Source organism: Ostrinia nubilalis, chromosome 22 (assembly GCF_963855985.1).
Source record: "Ostrinia nubilalis chromosome 22, ilOstNubi1.1, whole genome shotgun sequence".
In the NCBI taxonomy this organism is placed as follows: Eukaryota; Metazoa; Arthropoda; class Insecta; order Lepidoptera; family Crambidae; genus Ostrinia; species Ostrinia nubilalis.
Genome location: NC_087109.1, coordinates 678,696 through 701,682, shown reverse-complemented (window position 1 = coordinate 701,682; position 22,987 = coordinate 678,696). Strand labels below are relative to the sequence as shown.

Genomic DNA, 22,987 nt, shown 5'->3' with positions numbered 1-22,987 from the left:
TGTTTGTGAATACGGGAGTTAGAGACTAGCTATTTTACGACCCTCTACTTTTCTGTCAAAGAACTAGCTCAACATTTGTTAATGGCTGGTAAGCTTTGTAACCAACGCTACTATTTCGTTTTGTTGTGTGCCATAAATACACACAATATAATTTGAGGCAGTAGATCCACTTTCAATGACACTACATATTACGAATACAAAAATCAGGCGAAATAAGAATTCCGTGCTCTGAGTGCTCGAGCTACTGCACGCAGGAGGATTTGATGAATGGTGCTGACAACGCCACTCTTGTAACGGAGTCTTGGGCTGACACTGTGTAAGTTTGTTGTCGACACGATAAGTAGTCCCGTTGCAATACACCAAAAATGTATATTCAGTGGCCAAAATTACAGTAAAAGATCTTTGCCTTTAATGTTATCAAATCACCCTGAGGCCTATAGGTTTATCAACTAACGAATAATTACGAATGATGAAAGATCTTCATTCAATTTAGATCAACATTTCGCACCCCAAAGAAGGTCCCATCAAAAGTATAACTGTTAAATGGAAGCCAATATCTAAGTATCTGGGAGTTATGTTCCAACTGATTTGAATTTATCTACTAAAAACTTGACAGTCATTTAGACCACCATTCTTCTGTATTTTACAACAACGGGACTATTCCCACCTCTCGTTTCCACCGCTGCAACTCCTGTGTAGCCAGGATCTACAGCTTGAACACCAATAAAAACCCAACCAGTGAAGGTAAGGTTGTCCCGGGGGAAAGTTAAACTGTCATTGGAACCGTAACAAAATTAATCAGAAGAACATAGGAGATCGAAGTTAAGGTTCAACGTTCCTCCATTGGCATTGCAAAGCGGATGACAGGTGACAAACAAGTCTCATGTCATGGATGTCTTTTACAACAGTGAATTACTGCTTCCACTTACTCTGTGGACTTAACCTAAATACGGTACGAAAACACGTTAACAGACTTCTAGGAAACAGGAATTACGTAAATGGGGTAAACAAAGCAATTCCAATTTACTGGATTTGCCCAGGGTGCACATGCGAGCATTCTTTTGTCCTGAAAATTCCTGGAACGGTTGTAAATACATGGTCATTAAGGATTTAAATGGGTATTTGTTCTAGTGGTTAGTTAGACGGTTGGAATTCTCAATCTAGTTTAATTCCCATCTGGGTAAAAATTGATTTCAGACTTTATGTTCTTTTTCTAAAATTTGAACGACAGGTTCGATTCCCGCATAGCACAAACATTTTGTGCGTGAACGTATTAATTACTAGCGGCCGCCTGCGACTTCGTACGCGTGGATCCCGTTTTACCCCATTAGGGGTGGAGTTTCGTAAAATTCGTTCTTAGTGAGCACCTACGTTCTTAAAGGAACCCCCATGCAAAATTTGAGACTCCTAGCACTTGTAGTTCCTGAGATTTCGTGATGAGTGAGTGAGTCAATTAGTGACCTTTAAGTATTGGTTATTTTTGTTGGTCTAGAAATATGTATTTATAAATGAGGATTTTTAAGTATTTTTATATCTGTTGTCTAGTCTAAAAGCTTTGCTTAGTTTGGGACTAGATGATGCAGTGTGAAAATGAAAATGCCTATTTATGCGTCCCAATTAGCCATCAAACATAAGAAAATCTCTTAAACCACTACACACTGTAAAGGCTTTAAAACCGTCTATACACACATCACATAATGAGTTTTTGTGAGGAGCCTATAAAGGCCCTTCGAGGGACACCGCTAATTTCCCACGGGACCCCCTTACAGCTAATCCAGAGATTTGGGACCCGCCCCGATCGCTGTCGGCAGTAGTCCACTTATCCCCGAAGGTTTTCTGGAAGAGATCGATGGCGATAAACTTTCAGTTTGTGTGGTTTTTCTTGCGTGATTGGCAGGATTTTTTAAGAGTCGTATTTTTATAGTACATACCTACATATTACGTAACTACTTTTTTCCGGCGTACTTTTATACTAATAACAGACTAGTTTTTGCCTGTGTCTTCTTCATCTGCAAGTCTGTTACTCGATATAGCTTAAGTCACATAGAAATAATACGGCATGTAGAAACCGAGTAAGCGCAAAAGGCACTTCAATATTTTGGTGGTGTGTTCACCACCAGTTATGACATAAGTACGTTCTGAGAGTTGTCAAAGTCAAACACTAGTAAGAACATAAAGGAAGATGACATTGAATGACATATGATTTTGGGATCATTTATGACGAAGCGTTTGTATGGGGACTATCCATCTAAAGCTGGGTTGCACCATCTTACTTTTACTTTAACAAACGTCAAAAATCTGTCAAACTCCATACAAAAAGCACCGGTTATTGTTATTGTTACGGTTAAAATAAGGTGGTGCAACTCAGCCTAAGAGTTATTAATCTATGCTGTCCTCAGATCATCTATGATCTGAGGTGCTGTCTAACAGTGTGCTTAGTGCGAGTTTGCATTGAATTTTATTATGAAAGTATCTGCTAGGGATGTTGTACAATCTGTCATACATTTCATGACATTATTTTACGCAGTTACTAGTGATGAACTTTGGTGTAAACTGCAGGTAGGTACTACACTGCAATAAAATATGTAGTTTGATTATACACATGTCACAAACTTAAAAAATAACATTTTATACCAATTAAGCGACTTTAGTTCGTTTACGGATCTCCTCATTTCTGATTCGATCTCGTAAAGAAACACCGAGCATAGCCCTCTCCATAGCACGCTGTGTAACTTTGAGCTTCTGTATAAGGCCTATAGTAGTCCTGACATAGCCCGACGGATTAGCAAGCTAAAGTGGCAGTGTGCAGGGCACATAGGTTAAGGTTAGGGTAAGGTTCTGGAGTGGAGGCCGCGTACCGCAAAACGCAGCGTAGGACGTCCACCCACAAGGTGGTCTGACGACATCATAAAGGTAGCAGGAAGGCGCTGGACGCAGGCTGCTACCAACCGGGCAACATGGAAAGCATTGGGGGAGTCCTATGTTCAGCAGTGGACGTCCTGATGATGATGACCAATTAAGCAATTAAGTAAAATTACCGAAGTATTAAAATACTGAATCAAAAATTTAAATCTCAGAATTCGTTATAAAATCGGGATAACAACAGGACAAAGCGCCCTCTGGTGGCTGCGGCCATTATCTGGACTTTATAAATAGGACTTGCTGTATTACAGGACGATCTGTAATTTCCCCCGGGTTGCCCCGGTAATCCGGGATATTGCCGGACATATTATTGTAATACGTTTTATACTGCTGTCGTTACTGGCATACTTGTTAAAACAGTAGGTCTGTCAGGCTCGTAGAACTGGTACTGTTTGGGCAGAAATGTTCTCGAGTGACAACTAAGGACCACAAGAAGTAATGAAGAAATGAACCGATTCTCGGTGGACCGATGATTTGGTGAAGGCAGGAGGCACTAGGATGCGGAAAATTCGGGGCCAGTCGTTTTGAAAAAGAGCCTGACAATAGTGAGCGACATCTTAGCTTCATCGCAAGAAACTCAGTCACTATTGAACTTCTCAGCACTGGCTCATTTATTGTCCCGAAGTAGTGTTAAAAGTTAATATCGGGACGTGTAAAAGTGCTTTTTAAAAGCCTACTTGCAAAAATAAAATGAGTTTTAAAAGTTTTGTAAAAAAGAAGGCCTTTATGCAGCTTTTGGCTGAAACGACGATTACCACGGTAATTTGAATATCTAGGTAACAACGAACCCAATTGAATAAGTAAATCAAACTATAATCTAAAAAAAAAGCAAATCCTTTGAAGAATACCTTAAAAATGTACAATCAAATATAATGCTTTTAACTATCTTAGTCATCATCATCATCATCATCATTTCAGCCACAGGACGTCCACTGCTGAACATAGGCCTCCCCCAATGCTTTCCATGTTGATCGATTGGTAGCGGCCTGCGTCCAGCGCTTCCCTGCTACCTTTACGATGTCGTCGGTCCACCTTGTAGGTGGACGTCCCACGCTGCGTTTTCCGGTACGCGGCCTCCATTCCAGAACCTTTCTGCCCCATCGGCCGTCAGTTCTGCGTACTATGTGCCCTGCCCATTGCCACTTCAGCTTGCTAATACATCGGGCTATGTCAGCGACTTTGGTTCGTTTACGGATCTCCTCATTTCTGATTCGATCTCGCAAAGAAACACCAAGCATATCTCCGAAACTGTTCACCGCTGCATTGGAAGACGCATTCAAACTCCTGGAATGGAAAAGATTCGGCATAAACATTAATGGCGAGTACATCACTCACCTTCGGTTTGCCGACGATATTGTGGTTATGGCAGAATCGTTGGAAGATCTTGGCACAATGCTCGAAGACCTTAATCGAGTTTCTCAACAGGTAGGCCTGAGGATGAACATGGACAAAACGAAGCTTATGTCGAATGTCCATGTTACGCCCTACCCAGTTTCAGTTGGGAGCTCAATTCTCGAGATTGTCGACAAGTATGTCTACCTCGGACAAACGATTCAGCTAGGTAGGTCCAATTTCGAGAAGGAGGTCAATCGTCGAATCCAACTCGGCTGGGCAGCGTTCGGGAAACTACGCAACATCTTTTCGTCCAAATTACCTCAATGCCTGAAGACTAGAGTGTATAACCAATGTGTGTTACCAGTGATAACTTATGGCTCGGAAACGTGGCCTCTCACTATAGGCCTTATACAGAAGCTCAAAGTTGCACAGCGTGCTATGGAGAGGACTATCTTAGTGTTTAGTATTATTTAAATAATATAAAATACCCCTAGTTCTTGGAAACCATTTTTACTACAGGATCTCTCTAGTGCCGCCATCCTTTATCTATATTGGAATAAACTGCACTTGCAAGACATACGTAATTTCCCCCGGGCTCGTCCTGCAATCCGGATTCCGCTTAATGCCGTATTGTTTTAATTGATATTTATTTTAACGCCTCCATCTAGCTAGTGGGATGAGCGTTGATTGCTACCATTTTGGTGATCTTGGATTCGATTCCAGATCGTAACAAAAAAGAAAAATGTGTCGTTACGTCACGTTAATTCGATCATCCTACCCATATATTCAAAATGTGACGGTTTGTGAGGATGAATGGATGGATGTTTGTTACACTGTCATAAAAAAACTACTGATCAGATTTTGATGAAACTTTCCAGCCAGTATTATTTTTTATACATCAAAATAAGATCCAGGCTTAAATTCATAGATATTGAATTGATTGACCAAATTACAATGATAAAAAATTCAAGTAAGTTTTCTGTCTTTCTGTGACAAACTGAATTCTACGCGGATAAACGCTAGGTAGTCTGTTAATAAAGATGATGAAAATATAACTGCTTGTTGTCATACTCCATAATACCTAAAACGTCCGACATAGCTCAATTGGGCCTTCAGCTTGCAATGCACAAACCACACAATAATGAGCCCTATACATACTGCACGTAAGTCCATTATGTCCTGTCCGAGCCGGGAGAGTGATTATTTATACAGGGTGTCCCGAAAGCGGGCCATTTAAATTTCGTTCCGCCGCCACTTCCCGCCTGCTAACAAGTTTACGTGCTTTGAAATAATTAAAATTGATCCCCGAATTTGTTGGGATACGATGTTAAATAAATTGAACTGCGTTAAAGTTTACTTTTTGCACTTCTATCATAATACTGTTGCAAAATAATGATTAAGTTCATGAGATCATAGTGCAACGTATTTTTTTAAATAATTTGATTTTTTTGGGAAAGTGTAATAACATTGACTTCATGGCAAGATCATATTTATTATTTATTCGGGTAGGTTAGATTTTTTAAAATGTATTTTTTTAAATATGCAAAATTTATTTTAGAAATAAATAAACATTGTGGTATAGATTAAAAAAATATATTTATTTCAATTAAAACCCCGAGGGTTCAAATCTTTAACCCCAAGATAGCGTCTTATTGTCTTGCAACAAATGAATGAGTTAAGCTACAAAAGCTTTGTAAGCTTTTCAACGGAAAAGCTAAAAAAGTAAAAAAAAAAACAAGTCTAAGAAGTAAATGCGACGTCTCGCATTCGCAAAGAAAACCGAGTAAAGCAGAAAGCGAACGCCGTTTTGCTGCAAAAGGGAAAAAACTAAATAGGTAGGAATTCTGCAGGACTAAAACTTCCGCTGGTATTGCAAGTAAACTCGCTGAAAGTATTTTTGAAGGCATTTCTGTAATCATTTTTAAGGGTTTTTGTAATGCTCTGAATCTCTTACACCCTGTATGAATTCTTTGTTTTAATGGCGGTATGGATTGTAACGAATAAATAATTTTGAGGACTATACCAAGTTAGTTATTTGTAACGCTGCAGTGTTGACCGATGATTTTTCTCAGTTGGTAAGATTTTTTATTATCACACATCTTAATATTAATACTTACTGAAAAGTACTGAAAACAAGCAGCGCATAAAACTTACACTAAGAACAACCTTTATTTCTAAATTTTTAATTTATTAAAGCTCATATAAAAATAAAGTGTCGTAAAAACTATAACTGAGATTAAGATTTTCATGCTACGTGCATCGCAAAGAATAATAAACAGGGAAGTTTTTTGTTTCATACATGAAACTACTCATAAAACACGTGCAAAGCCGTATTAAATAACACCATCCAAGCAATACAAATGACCATAAACCGGGGATATAGCGAGATGGATCCAGCCGTTACCCTGATCTTTATTAATTTTTGGTGCGCGTTACTGTAAGCAGACTACTCAGTTCGTGTCACCACGGGCTTAGGCAAACTCATTTCATAAAAGGATACGGAAAAACACGTGAAAATATCAAGCAAATCACCCAAAATGTTATTTTATTTGTTTTTGTGCGCGTTAGTAACGACGCTACTCGGTTTATAGCGCTACTGGTTAGGTTAACGTGGTTTAAAACACGCGAAAGTATTTGCACCGAATTTTGTGAAGACTATTTGGTAATATTACGATGTCATTCAGTTTTAATACTAAGAGAAAATGCAAACATATTTGGCAGACGAAATTGCAATTTTAGATACAGCTTTATCCAAGCGTGATAAAAGTTAAGCCTTTTTGATAAAGCCTGATTAGATTTCGAGTTGTAGCAGGTTTTGAATTACTTTTGTATTAAATAGAATGACATCGCTCTTTACAATAGGTAGCTCACTGCTCAAGTAATCAGTGAGTCAGCTTTCTGTGATGTTCAAGTTTTTAGCTCAGTAAGTCATCATTGGTGCGCACTAACCTTTCTTACAGGCTTTGTTTCAAACTCCATCATCGTTGTAATTTTAGCTTTAGAGCGCTTTCACATTTAGACGATTTAGCAGCGCGAAAAACGCGTGACAGACGCGCTGCCGAAAATTTCATACTATGTGACATCGGACGCATGCCTTCACATTATAAAAACGCCGCTGCCGCGCTGTCGCGCTTCTAACGCCCTAACGTGAGAGCGCTCTTAACCTTTAAACTTGACACTTGAGACGTTGAGCGATCGTTCTGGAGCAGTCCAGTTATGGATTAATAAAGTTACACGTTATTATGTTTGCGTTCGTTTCAACTTAATATCCTGTTTTTGCCGCGTGTTTGCTCTCCATAATGTGTGAAGCACTAGCGAGTGGGGTGACCAAAATTACTGAATTTGGTGGGAATTAGGACAAGTTTGTTATTCATGTTTTAAATATTGTAAGTCCTGTAAGGTGCTGCAAGATAGCTCAGACTTAGTAGTAATATTTTTTGGTCCAGGCAATTAAGCGTCCATCTGGAAAAATAATTTATTGACAGGTTTGCACAATCGATCTTTATTTTTGTTTTTCTTAAGCTACTTACTACATGTTTCTGTTGACATTTCAAATCATCTAATGGCTAGCACATAAAAAAATGTGTTCAAAATCAGTGTCTCTTTCACACAGTAATCAAAAGAAAGTAAACATCAATACTTAGAGAATTTTCTAGAATGATTAGGTTTAAAAAATTTGGCACACACCCTGTATAACCAAGGTACCAACCAACGAATGCTAGCGCCAACCGCATAATTTAGGCGTTGGCGGCTGTAAATCGGCCCTAATGGTATCTCTGGTGTAAATCGGCCTCGTATTACTTCAGCTGCTCGATTTGCAAGCATATTGATGTGTTTTGTGGTGTACTGAAATTACCTTTACCTTCAAAATGGCTCGTATATTATCTTGTGTGATGTTATTCAGAGGTTCAAATACTTACACAGGTTGAAAATTATTTAAATTTCAATCCACAAAGGCTACGCAATTGTAGCCAACAGAGATCTGATAGATATAATTTTATTTGCTGACGTGACTGAGTGACGTCACTTCCTTGAATTGCCATACAAAATCTATGGGAGAGAATCGTTTTGACAGTTTTAAAAAGTACGCCTATTGATTGGTGGTGTCAACACTTCTATTTATAATTTAGGAAGTTATTTTTTTTAGCATTTATCAATTAGTAATTTATTTAACTTATAAAATAGATAGCATATTAAACTACAAACTGTTGCAAAACACCTATTACAATTACATAACTTGATGTATCGTATGTAATGTAACTAAATCCCTAAATAAAGCCAAGATGGCCGACCGGATTGGCCGAATAGCGCTGTGTTGCTCCAGGGCTTGGGTCTGATCCCTGAAAAATTAGGGAACGGTCTGAAAAATAACATGAAAGGGCCGTTTGTGTAGTAATGGAAATATTGCCTGGATGTTTATATGTATTTTATTGAAAAATACAGGGTGTACAATAAACTGAAATAGTCTTTTTTGTGTATAACTCATGTATAACTTGAATTATTTGGATGGACGGTGGTCATATTTTGTGGTCCAGCTTTCTTTCTGTATACGGCCTTAAATGTGGACTGCCAAAGCCTCATATGATGATGATGGTTTAATCATAGTACCTTTAAATATGTATAAACGATACCTACTTAAACCTCTGAGTGAAATCAAAGTATTCAAATGAAAGAAAATGGCTATACTGATGATAAAGAAAGATATCGCTCACATTATAACTTTTGTAATAAAATGGGTTTTCCTAACCCGTATAAAAACGGGATAGATTAATCAAATTAAAACAACAGAACATTGTTTGTTTTAGCGCCGATACGGGCCGGTCGGAAAACAACGATTGTTTTAATGTTTGGGCTAAAAAACATCGGTAGTTTGGGACGAACTCGGAAAAAAAATAGTTGTGTGGGTGATTGAAGTTTTAAAAAGTTCATTTTTTAAGCCAACTGCTGCTTGTTCCACACTTAGACCTGTCTAGATCATAATATTGCGTTTCAATTACATTTCAATTACATTTCAGCTACATAAAACCCCCAAAAAACAATGATTTATAGACAGGTGGCTAACACACATATTTCGTGATAGGTGCTCATAGTAAATGCATAGTATGAGTACCTAATACTGACCTTGGTGTGCCTCTACTGTGTCTCCTTTAAACCTTTTTTTGTTGGTTTAGCTTCTTTATTTTACCTTTGATAAATAAGTATGATCTGCCGACATTAAAAATGATCTGCTAAAAGAATGCCGGTTGGAATAACAAGTAAGTACTTAAAAATCATCTTTAACTAAAATGTAGCCAAAACAAATAACTGTTTGATAAAATTAATCATATTTTAGCAAGAAATATCTTTCAACCTAACTAAAAAGCTACAGTATGAAATATCTACTGGAGACCTCCCAATACGCAAAACAAGGTAAACCACAAAATCGATTTTTATTTTACAGCTCTTTTAACACAAATCGATTAAATTAGCTCTGTTATTCTTCGGCTACGCAGGTGTTCCTTCGGACGTTGATTGCTTTCTTTATTGCCCGGGAATCAAACCAACGGCCTCGGGAATAAATAAATAGGAGTTTTAGTACCAATACGCCTGTTCTTACATAAACATCTGTGAGTTTCGTTGTCTTGGAGTTTCCGTATAGAAAATTTCAACTTGAGAAAAAAATCCTTTAAAAATCGAGAATAACTAGAACTTACACTTAAAAATAATGCAATTTTAAATAATAAATTACCTATTGATAGATTCACCGAAACTGACAGTAGATAATTTAGAGGCTAAACAATTAAAGCATTCTAATATAATTTTAGAATTAATTATGTAAGCTGTAGGCCATTCTTATAAACAACAGATTCTTGGGAAACCTTCTAGATAAATCTTTGTCATTGACAAAGTATCTTTCTCATGAGAAGAGCCGTGGGCAAGATATTACAGTAAAAAATGTTGGCCGAGATTTTTTTAACGAATAAAGTCTCAAAAACACTTACACTGGTCTGCGTCCCGCCCCCATAACGCTAATGAAGAGTCATTTACCATAGCTCTTAGGATAAATGAAGATGTCACGGACGCGGAACGAAGGCGATCCATCTTCAGCAAATGGAGCCCCAGTGGCTTATCAGGAGCTGTTCTTTGAAAGGAATTAAGTTACATTGTGCTGACGGCCATTGGTAAGGTAAAAGTCATAACTAAGAAGCGTATAAGTCAATATTTTGTGCAAAAATCCTGCGCTACACATTTACGCCCGTATTCACAATCTGCATGTGTCAAACAAGGCTGTATGTTTCTTTAATAAAGATAAATTAATATCATCTAGGTAATTAAGGTGAAAATCTATCTGTTCCTTCGAATAACCAGGTAGGCAAGATTACTTAAGATAAAATGGAGGCCAGTTCCCTAACGAGTTCCTTCTGGGACACTTATTGCTGATAAAATCCACGTACAATGGGCAATATAAGGTCGCACCGTACAATAGGACTGAACGAATTATACCATCTTGATCTGGGCATAAAGGTGGATGCTTACTCACTGCGAGCATTCGCTGAGAGAACAGACGAATAGAATGCATTATAGTTGTTGCAATTCACGAAGGCAAGTGATCTTTACATGTGTGGTGTCTCGCTACAGTTCGGTTTTTTTAAAGTTTTGATAGACATTACACTATCACACAAGTAAAGCTCGCCTTCGTTAGTTACAAGAACTATACACATAATGCCTTCATTAGATCTTCACATCAGTGGGTCTAGACAAAGTGCACATTATAATCGCAAACCAGTCGAAAAGTGGTCGCAAAGCCTTTTTTTTATGGAGTTTGGACAGATTGGATTTTCGATTCGATCAAAAAGTGCATATTATCTAGGGGGGCTGGCTATAAATGCTTATCATATGGAAAATGTTAAGAAGAATTTTTACCTCTACAAAATCCCTAAAAGCAGTACCTATTAGGTACCACACGTCATGTGTTGACGAATTATGTTTCTAATTTAGAGGGTTTGCAATTTCAGAAACTTGTAGCACAGTTGCGATTAAGCCAGCTAACGGCTAGAGTTGGTAATAAAATGTGCTTTTATTATTCTGGGACTAGTATTTACCAGTAGTAGGTGCGTTTACATAGGGACTGCATTCAAATGCTCGCCGAAAAAATGCTCGCGTAATGTAGGCTCGCGAACAACTTAACAACACAGTGAGCATCCTGCTTTATGCTAAATTATTTTCAGAACTTTGATGTAATCTGTAATGACATCTCTTGGGTAATGAAAGGGTTTGAATTGGAACAGACAACTAATTTACGTAAAATGAAAAAAAGCGCGTTTCCGATGATGTTCTTTAACAAAGAGAAACCAGGAAGAAAAAAAAAACAAAAAAAAAAATGTTTATTGCTTGCTTTACAAAAAAGAAATTACAAAAAAAACTTATATTAAAAAGGTGGAAGTACTTACGTTTTTGTGTGTTCATTATTTTTTTCACAGGATTCTATAAATAATGTAAATGCACCTTCTTCCTTCAAACTTAATAGAGCTTGTACTCGTAAAGCGATACTAAGTATATGAATTGTTCTTGTACAACTATATTCATTCCTAAAAGTCCATTAGGAACTATCTCGAATAATGGGTCTTTGACATATTCTAAAAAGAAAATCACCTAAAACCTAAACTAACATCAAGTGGAAGCAAAAAAGCGCTTTAAAGCGATTAAAACGCATTTCAAATTCCTTTGGACATCGACACCAATTGACTTTGGAAACGAACGCGACCTAGGTACAGTCAGCGTCGCGTCTTTCCGTTCTATACATAGCCAGAACGCAAGGGTGTGAAACTAATCGAGTATAGTTTGGAGATGACAATTTTTACTAAGCTCCTCCAAACTATACACGACCAGTACGCATATGCTGCGTACTGCTCGCGTATACTTTGTAGTGACTTAGGTCAATTATCTTACTCCAAAATATACATCGCCAGTACGCATACGGACTAATCATGTATGTATTGTAATAAGTGCGTGATTACAATTTATAAGCGAGTAGTTGCATGATAGTCATTTTGTCTTATTGACCTCTCTTTCTATTACATATTAATCATATCTGCGTGTCTACTTTAAACATTGAATCATCTTTCGACACGTATTCTGCCATAGAAAAGATATTTGTTTTGGGGCTGATATTTAATTTTCACCAATTCTCGAATAACTCTTAAATTAAGAATTATGTAGGTATGGAAATATGTCAAAATGATTTTGTTCTTGAGATAAAAGTTAATAAATAAAATAAATAATAAATAAATATCCTTAGACATTTTACACTGCGCTTCTAGTCCCAAACTAAGCAAAGCTTGTACATAATACTAAGTATTAAACATACTTACTTAAATATTTTTTTTTTGTAAATACATACTTACTATACATAGAAAACACCCAGTCCAATACAAACAAATATGTTCATGCACACAAATGTTTGTACTGTGCGGGAATCGAACCCGCTACCTCCGGAATAGTAGTCCGTTTCGAACCACTACACCAAACGGCCGATAATACAAACCTAGCATTTAAAGTCTCGCATAATGTATTAATAATGCACGTTGAACTTTCTTCTCTCACTCTCTCTCATTTTAAATGAATGTATGATTACACTAATAATTGTTATTTAATTTGAAATCTACCTAATCAATTTAATTTCAAAAACCACTTACAATAGTGTTAAAAATCTAGATTTATTATAGATTCAGTAAAATAATAATATTTTATGTAATAATATCGAATAAATGTTATTTTAAATATAATTCCATATTTTACTAAATCAATATCAACTAAACACACTCTAGTCAAGTGTAAGTGGTGTAGTAGAAACTAATCGAGTATAGTTTGGATATGACTTTTTTTACTAAGCTCTTCCAAACTATACACGATCAGTACGCAAAATTCGTGTATAGTTTGGAGTCACAGATTTACAAACGGGCACTACAAAATATACACGAGCAGTTTCCTATGGGTGCGTTCTGGCCATGTATAGAACGGAAAGACGCGTCAGCGTCAAATACTTAGTTAGTTACACCCAATGGTTTTTTATGCAGAACAAGGCAGGTATTTGACCGCAATCGCACCTGATGTTAAGTGAGATGCAGTCTAGGATGGTAAGTAGCCAATAAGTTCGCAACACGTCTTTGTAATAAGGTTATGCTGTCAGCTTTTTGACCACTTTGGGTGTCACGAACTACATTCAACATCAAATAAATCGCACTTTCCGCGACGCGAACTATAAAGATTTTCTTCTGACACAATCATGGTGCCCCAACATTTTTTTTTATATTATTTGAAAGCCCAATAAATATCCTTAAAGAAAAACACATTTAATTTCTTAATAAATGATTAACATAGGTATACCATAAATGTGACTTGAAAAAAGACCTCACTTTGGGCTCACCTCAGACCAATTTTTATGGTTATAAAACCATCTCACGTGTCCTCTTTAACAGATGGATAGAGATTAATCCCAACAACAGTCATAAAAGTTGGCTCAAGCGTAACTACCTATTTTTTGAAGAAGTGACTGGATCCTGCTAAAGATACAATTTTTGGGATTACTTTACTTTAATGAAATGAAGTTTAGAACTAGGCTTTTAAATGGTGCCAATACTGCCAATATTGGTGGGAAGTGGGGATGTATACGTTTGAAAGTGCTTGTCGCGGGAGGTGCGATTTATTAGATGTCGAGTGTAGGTATTTGACGTTGACTGTACCACTCGAAAATGCAAGAACGTAAACGGAGCTGGTCAAAAGGACGTTCGGCAACGATAAATCCCGTCTATCGTTACATCGCGCAACGATGGCCGTAAATAACGGAAATATGTGGGCGAAGCTTCGGACGTGACGTATGTCGTGTGACGTAAGTGCTGGTATGAGCATTGAGAATTGCTATGCATGGGAAAATGGCCGTTACTATAGTTTAGGGCCATGATATTATAATCACCCGTTATAGAAATAGTAGTTGACTCAGTGATGACGTGCATCTTCTTCTTTTCGTGTCGACAACAAACCTACACAGTGTCAGCCCAAAACTCCGCCACAAGAGTGGCGTTGTCAGTAGCACTCATCAAATCCTCCGAGTGCAGTTGCTTGGGCACGACATCAGGTGCTTCGTCGACTCGTGCGGTTTTGTTCCCCAGTCGATGACGTGCTTATTTAATTTAAGATTGTCATGACTGGATACCACATCTCAGCAAACGTCCTCCAGTTCGGCTGACCGATCTTAAGACAGCTGGTGGCTGGAAAAAAATTTAGTACTCTGTGGGGAAAAATGACAATATCTATAAAAGCGAAAGGTCACTGCTTTACTCACTCACTCATCACGAAATCTCAGAAACTACAATTGCTAAGGTGTCTCAAATTTAGCATGGGGTTTTTTTTAGAATGTAGGTGCTCACTAAGACGGGATTTTGCAAAACTCCACTTCTGAGGGGGTAAAGCGGGTATCCATACATACGAAGTCGCGGGCGGTCGGTAGTTACGTATAATAATTGTTACTAACTCTACTAACATAGTCTCTAAAATCAAATTGGTACTAACCAAAATATGCACTGCTTTGTCTGAAAATAAATGATTTTTATTTTTTTATAATGGTCAGTCTTAGTGAAAATCTTTGGGATACCTTTACCTCAGCATAGCAGTGGATGTATTTTGGATGAAACGAAATACTTTTTAAGATTTTTATAGTTGGTAAAAGTGGAGTAAACGTACCAAACATTTTCAGGGATGAATCTCTAAGGTCACCACATCTTTAATAATATGGTGTAATCACCATAAACCCAGTTCCTATCGTTGTCTAACACAAATCAGCAAACGATCAGATAGTGAGCATAGTGTCCTTGCCGTGGCCTCGCCGCACCCTGCCTAGATAGCATGTGAGATGCCGATCGATGTAGATTGTGTTTTATATGGTGGTCTTGTTCTTGGTTTTACCGTTAATTTCAATAACGGTTTTATTGTTTACTCGACAGCCGACTTCGGCTTAGTGGTTTCTGGAAATGCCAGCTACCGCGCTGGTTCAAATCCCACCAGTAGTAGAAGTTTTTCCGCCAGAAGTTAAAATATACTTCAGTCTGTCAAAGGATAATCTATTAAGACTATCTATCAATTAATAGACAATCCATTAAAGGACAATCAGTCAAAGGACTATCGTGAACGTTTCCCTTTCAAAAACTTAATTAAAAACGATCCTATGTATTACCTTCCCCACAAAAATCACTCTTATCGGTTCGTAAAACCGCGTGAAAATTGATTCAGTAGTTTTCAAGTTTATCGCAAACAAATATGTAGACATATGCGGTGGAGGTTTTATGTAGTGAAGTACACAATAGTAGAACTTATAAAGACCAACATTCCTCTCCATCTTCCGAAGGCTTTCCAAACTCATTTGTTAAGACAAAGAAGTATTTCCTGTAAAGCTTTGCTCCAACAAAAATCTGAAAATTTTAATCCTAATTGCAATTTCAAAGAAAACTTTCCCGGGGGATTGATTCGTTCCCGGCCGTTATAAATGACTGGAGTATAAAGTTTCCAACCTTCAAAGTTAACAATGAGGATCGATTGATTTCATCCCCTAAACTAGCTGCATCCCGTGTCTTCTATTGTACGGGATTCATGTCAAAAGTGAGAGAAGTGAAACTCCACTTTTTGGCCCTGTAAAAAGTTATATTTTCGTTCGTTCGTTCGTTTCAGCCGAAAGACGTCCACTGCTGGACAAAGGCCTCCTCCAAGGATTTCCACAAAGACCGGTCCAGCGCCGCTCGCATTTAGGCACCTCCCGCGAACTTGACCAGATCGTCGGTCTCCCTAGTGGGAGGCCTGCCCACGCTACGTCTTTCGGTTCGTGGTCGCCACTCAAGAACTTTCCTGCCCCAGCGGCCATCAGCTCTACGAGCTATGTGCCCCGCCCACTGCCACTTGATACCTATGCATGTTTATTAAGGTCATAAAGTCAGCCACCAGCCTCTTATCAATTCATACGATTTCAATTTGGACAAGCCGTTAAGTTTTATACTTTCACTTTTACAAAACCCTCGGCAATATCGTGTATGAAAAACGACTATCGTTTACAATGAACAAATGCCTACACAATCTCTTATGGACTAGAAAAGGGTTCCCTATTTGTCGAAATTTATATTTATCGCGCCCTTCTTAGTCCCCTGTTATTATATAACCGTATTCTAGCGACAGATGGGAACGATTTATATGAAGATATCCGTAAAATAGGTATTTTACCTTTGAGGAATTTGTCTCTTATTGATAAGGTGAATGGATTGTTTATTGTGATTAAATTAGACAAAATTTGGAATTGCCATTGTGGAAATCATTGGGGGAGGCCTATGTTCAGCAGTGGACGTCCTATGGCTGGAATGATGATGATGATGATGAGATAAAATTTTGGTCTCTTGAATCTTAAAAAAGGGTGAAATACTCATAGGGGATGAAACAATGACTTCTCAAGTAACGGGACTATTCCCACCTCTCGATTCCACCGCTGCAACTCCTGTGTAGCCAGGATCTACAGCTTGACCGATAAAACCCGACCAGTAAAGGTCAAGTTTGTCCCGGGGGAAAGTTAAACTGTCATTGGACCCGCAACGAAATTAGTCAGAAAAACATAGGAGTTCGAAGTTAAGGTTCCACTTCCTTCCAGTGCAAAGCGGATGACAGGTGACAAAACAAACGTCTTCATAAGTAAGGGAAAAATACTTTTAATTAATAAATTAAAGTGTGACAAAAACTTAACGCAACAAAACCTACACAGGCAAAGCCATATACAAAGCTAGTTACTGAGATAAACGGAGAAAATCAGTAGTTAGCAGAAACAACAGTGGATCCGTGACAAAGTTAAACTATCTCGGGACCGACTACGAATCAGAAGTCAATAGAAACCCAAGCCAAGTTAATTGAATAAATATATCAGGCTCTCCTTGGTCTCTTGTAGGCTGATAATAAATCTCACAGAAAACGTCTTAGGAATACAAAGTGTCCAACACAAACAGACAATCCCAACATCGCTTACGATTGAAGATAAAGTAGGCCGAAATACCAACACTTGATTACAAAATGCTCTTATACCATAGGTATTCTTGAAACATGTTTTTTTATAATTTTTTTATCCACAACGAGGAAGCTCTTGGCCTGTATCTCACCTGATGGTAAGTGACGATCAGGCCGAAGGTGGAAGCGAGCTTCACCCGGAGTCCTCAACCACAGAGGAACTGGCTATCTTACCTCTAACTACCGGAACACAATAATGCTGTTAACATTGTTGTTATGGCGACAGACTTAGGTAAGATGGTGGTAGCTAGCCAGTGGTAACCAATGTTCAATACCCAGGTGGGGCAAGTAATTCAAATTCTTTATTTGTATGTAGGCCCTTTTCAGGGCGCTCTACACCTCCCTAATAAAGAACTCTGGTCCAATTTCAAAAAAATTGTGTTGGATAGCCCATTTATCGAAAAAGGCTTTAGGCAACAGCCTAAAGCCTTCTCTAATTGGCTGTAGAATGATGTTAAATAGCAGTAAAGAAAAATTATTCAAAAACGGGAAATATTATTCAACATATTTTCACGCATACAAAGTCGCGGGCACTACCTAGCTAGAACTAGTAAATAATACAATTTTAAGATCTATCAAACCCCAAAATGTCTTGATATATTTTCAGCAATAAATATTCCTATTTAGACGAAAACAAACCTTGAGCCGTCCCAAATTTCCCGTTCCCACGGTGACGTAACCAAGAGTCGCATTGACAGGACCCGCGTCGAACCCGGAACGCGACGGGTCCCGACTCGAGAACATAAATCAAGATATCCCGGACTCTACCTTTCTCAAACTTTTGCGGGGTAGGGATGGGGTTGAGGGGAGGTATTTCAAAAATAAGTTTTATGGGTCAAACATAAATATTTCAACTCGAAGTAGTATGTTATCAGTATTATGTACTTATTTAAGACCTGATTTATTCAAATTCATGATTTTTTAGTAAGTGTAACTAAAAATTCAGTTGAAACTTCGCTAAAATTATGCTCGATGAGCTCGATGTACTCGAAAAACCGCCGAATTTTAGGACTGTTTTCAGTTTTTGGCAAACTAATAATTCATGATTTATTAAATCAACCACGCTCAAATCAAGGGCTCTCCTATTATTAACACTAGGTACCTACGTCCCTAAAAACATCGTAGTCACCTCACTAGCATCACCTTTTCCCCTATAACTTTGCTCAGATAACTTCCTGACAAATGCCTGGACGACTCCGTCCAGCATAATTACTCAATTATGCTGCCTTCTCTTAAATATTCGCATTTCAAGCAACTAAAGCCTGGTCCGTGAGCACGTAGAATTTTGTCCAATGACCCCAAGCTACCCATCCTTATCGCTCGTGCGTAATTATATTGCTGTCGTGACTGTGCGACGGGCGCCCGCAGTGAGTGTGTAAGCGCGACAGCAACAACATTCTATGTGCTCACGGACCAGGCTTTACAAGGGGTTATAAAGTTGGAAAATTTGTAAAAGATCACTTGACCTCAAGTCTGAATTTTAGACTTAAAAAAAGTTCCCACTAAAATGGTCCTTGCGTAGTACAACACTAAAGATCACATTTAGATACTAAACTGTCTATTTCACTGGGACTTACAATCTTACTGTATTTAATGTTAATCACGCGATCTAAGTAACAGACAGCGCCATCTATTTGCTCACAAAGTAATTATTATTCGCGGTACGCGTTGTTCACAACCATTACACAATCGCGTCACGGAGTGCTTAATGAGGTGGTTCTGTTTGGTTAGGGCATTATCACGCTCGAATCAATCGGCAGAATTTAAATGCGATGCCTCGAAGGGCACATAAGGGCTCTTTCCCATCAAGACATTCCGTTTTATGCAGGATCCCGTTTAGGATACGTGTTTCCCGCAAAAAACCGATCCGTCTGTAATTTCGATTTTGTCATTATACTGGTTCAGTAAAAACAGAATGCAGTTAATTTACAAGTATTGATTATTAGAAGTGTTCCCATTAACAGCTTCCTGCATAAATGTTTCGCAAACAGCCGTACGGCAAAAAACGGGATACTGTCGTGTGAACACACAAGTTATATTTTGCAGGATCCAGTAATGCAGGACGCCTTGGGAAAGGGCCCTTAAACCGAGCAACCATTTCATTCGCCAAAGTTGGGTCATAAAATGTGTTAGGGTATGTGAAACTACCCGAGTCTTTTTAAATGTTAGAAAGAGTTAAGATGTCTTACTTTCTTTCTTTGTGTGAATGTTGAGAACACCATCCTTAATGAAATGTCAAAAGTCCCCAACGATCCGTCATTTGAAAAAAAAAATTTTCGAAGTCCAAGTTTTTTGCATTTTTCCGCCAAACAGTAAACTTATCATAAGAAATGATAAGAAATAGTAGTAGATCATAAAATTATCTATTAAAAGTGTCTTTGCCCCTTTTTCCTAAGAGTCACCGTTTATGTGGTAACGATGCAAAAAGTTGAAGAATTCGCATTCTGTTAACTACTCCACAAGTCCACAACTTCAACTCTATTAAAATAGTTTTGAATTGAACAGGATAACAAATACATCTTAAAAAAGGCCTACTGGGGAAACCTGGTAAAAAAAATGCGCCAAATAACCATCATAGGTGTTGTGAAAACATGTGCATATAACGAGAACATCTTAACTAACTTTTTGATTCGTTCTACCTCATAATCGGTGACTCTTAGGAAAAAGGGGTGAAGACAATTTTAATAGATAATTTTATGATCTACTATTATTTTTTATCTATTTTTATGATAAGTTTACAACTTGGCCAAAAAATGCAAAAAACTTGGGACTTCGAAAACTTTTTTTTTAAATGACGGATCGTCGGGGACTTTTGACATTTCATTTAGGATGGTGTTCTCAACATTCACACAAATTTTCAGCTCTATGCGAATTATTATAACCTGGACTGTCTTACTTGGTCGGGCTAAAAGAGTGACCATAGAGTTACAAGTAGAGTAGTGACGTGTGCATATAAGAGCTCTTAAACATAATAAACACGAAAACTTCGTATCTTAGAAACTCACGGTGCAGTCCTTCGTCAAAGTTGCACCCATTTTTCGATAATTAAAGATGACTAACGACATTGAGGTTGATCATTTTATATTCGACGTCGACAACACATCATGATACAATGCTGAGTCGAGGCACGAGGCGATATCACATTGGATTTATGTGTAAGACCGTTATGAAGAAAACACTTTTTTGACTCTTCGGATCATCGAATCTCAGAAATGCTGACTCTTATTAGAAAGTGTATAGATAATTTTGATAGATAATTGTATGGTCTTAAACCTTGTCATACATATTTTTGTGATAAAACTTACCGTTTAGCTGAAAATCTCAAAAACCCGTATTTTTTAAGTTTGACCTTGAATTTTTTTTTAGCACATGTCGGATCGATGGGGACTTTTTACAGTTAATTCATAATAGTGCTCCGAACATTCGTACCAATTTTCAGCTGTATGCGAATTAATGCAGGGTTCATGTCTAATTTGACTGGACTATAATCCAATTTAATATTCTATCAATTTATTTACAGTGCCTAAGTTGATAAAGGTCACACAGATGTATTCGATAATATTTGTATTGTAGGAGAACCATATTACTTACTCAAATCATGAACAATGAACATGAAATGAAAAATGAAAAATTGTTTCAGAACTTTTCGACTTTTCTTTTTCTTACTCTTTGCTTTCGAATTCTTTAGATAATTTGTTCTGAGATATTTTATATTTAACCTGCACCGCATTCACAGCTTTCTGCATAACCTAATGGTTGACTGGCGGATAATATTTTTGGCATAAACTCTACCTTTTGTACGTTATATGTGCAAAGAAGTATTTTAATAAATAAATTATAATAATGTGCAATAGGTAGTCGTGACATAACATCTAAATATGACTGACTGACTGACATAGTGATCTATCAATGCACAGCCCAAACCACGGGACGGATCTGGCTGAAATTTGGCATGCAGGTAGATGTTATGACGTAGGCATCCGCTAAGAAAGGATTTTACGAAACTCCACCCCTAAGGAGGTAAAGCGGGATCCACGCGTACGAAGTCGCGGGCGGTCGCTAGTACTATAAACGCGTAACAATGTCACTCTTTACGAATATTACACATTAACACAATTACTACACACACACCTATACAAACAGTTTTATCTTTTTATTAGTATTCTTTTCATTAGTATTCTTAATAAACGTAGTCATATCATCCTTACCGATTTCCCGCCTTTTGTATTTATCTGTGCACTAATATTACTATTTATGTATGTTTATCTAGACAATTTTATGCAGCTTTTTTATTTTTTTATTTTACCAATGGTCCGTGACCCTCACTCGGCATGGGGCACACTGAAAACCAGCGCCGTGGCCTTCGTCACCGTGGGCCACGGCATATGCTGAGTGGGGTCCCGTTGCAGTGGGCATCTTGTTGGTGAATAGGTGGCACTGCTCAGTTTACTCTTGTTTTTATTTTTTCTTCTTTTATTATTATGTGCCACTGTCATGTCTATGTAATTGCCTGTATTTGTGTGATGTCCATTGTAATAAATGTATCTTTCTTTCTTTCTTTCTATAATAATACTTACAAAACTTGTAAGGCCCTACAAAATGTCTAAGACTTCCCGCCATTCCAAAGAAGCTGCGGGCTCAAGATACGCCCAAAGCCGGCGTTCGCAAACATCCCTCAAAGGAGCGAAATCCTTTCAAAGCACAAAAGAAACTTTTTAAACAAAGACATGCGTTCCTACCTGAACATATTTTTTCCTTTTAAATCCCTTTGAAGATGTTTGAAAACTCATAAACTGTAAAAGTATGTTGCCTTTTTAATTTTTCACCATGTCTAAGATCCCTGAAAATATTACCTACTTATCTGCTGGTGTGACTCTACAATTTGCACACAATACAATACTGAAGAACAAGCACAATTTTTTCTCGGCGTAGTAAGAAAAAGAGGCTTGAAAAACATGGCACGTTCAGAAGCAGTCTTCCGTATAATATGAATATTGCGTCATACATAACCTTCTTTAGTGTAGTTATTTTCAGCTTAACCACTAGTTATAAATTCAATCGCATGATCAATCCACAGCCTATCACCTAATTGACAAGAAATCAATCAACCTACCCTAGTTACTATTTAACATACCGGGCCGAACATCGTACCCTGGGCGACGCCTGATACAAACTTTGATTAAGACCAACTCCATAACTTATCCACGTGTAATCGGGCAGAGTCGGGGTTGGTGTGAAAGTTCAAGCTCTTGGGTTAATTATAAACTATGAAGTTAGTGAAACTTTAAAGGTATTGAGAGGTATTTCAAAAGAGCGAGTTGTGGAATGCATATGGATGAAGGAAGTGGAGTTAAGACTTGAAATAACAAATTAATTGAAGTTAAAAGTTCTCTTTTGAAAAGTAAGATTGAATTCAGTTTCTTTGTTTTGAACGGAATGAACTACTACTGGTAATGTTTTGACTGCTATAACTTACTGGAATGTAGTACTTTTTATGTCTAGAGATTTTTTATATTAATTTTGGTCAGGCATGATTAGATTTAAAGGAAATGTAGATAAGTACACTCTATGTTTATATTGGAACTTACAAATACCTCTGTTGTTTTAAGAATTTACTATTCCCTTAATATAAGATTTTAAACTTTCGCGTTCCATTTCAATT

The 22,987-nt window shown here is 37.6% G+C and overlaps 1 protein-coding gene across 1 annotated transcript in view; it reads right to left on the bottom strand.

Annotated features, from left to right (window-relative positions):
- Positions 1-22,987, bottom strand: part of LOC135083003 (venom dipeptidyl peptidase 4-like) — a 301,931-nt gene that overhangs the window by 257,597 nt on the left and 21,347 nt on the right. The gene's annotated exons all lie outside the window — the stretch shown is intronic.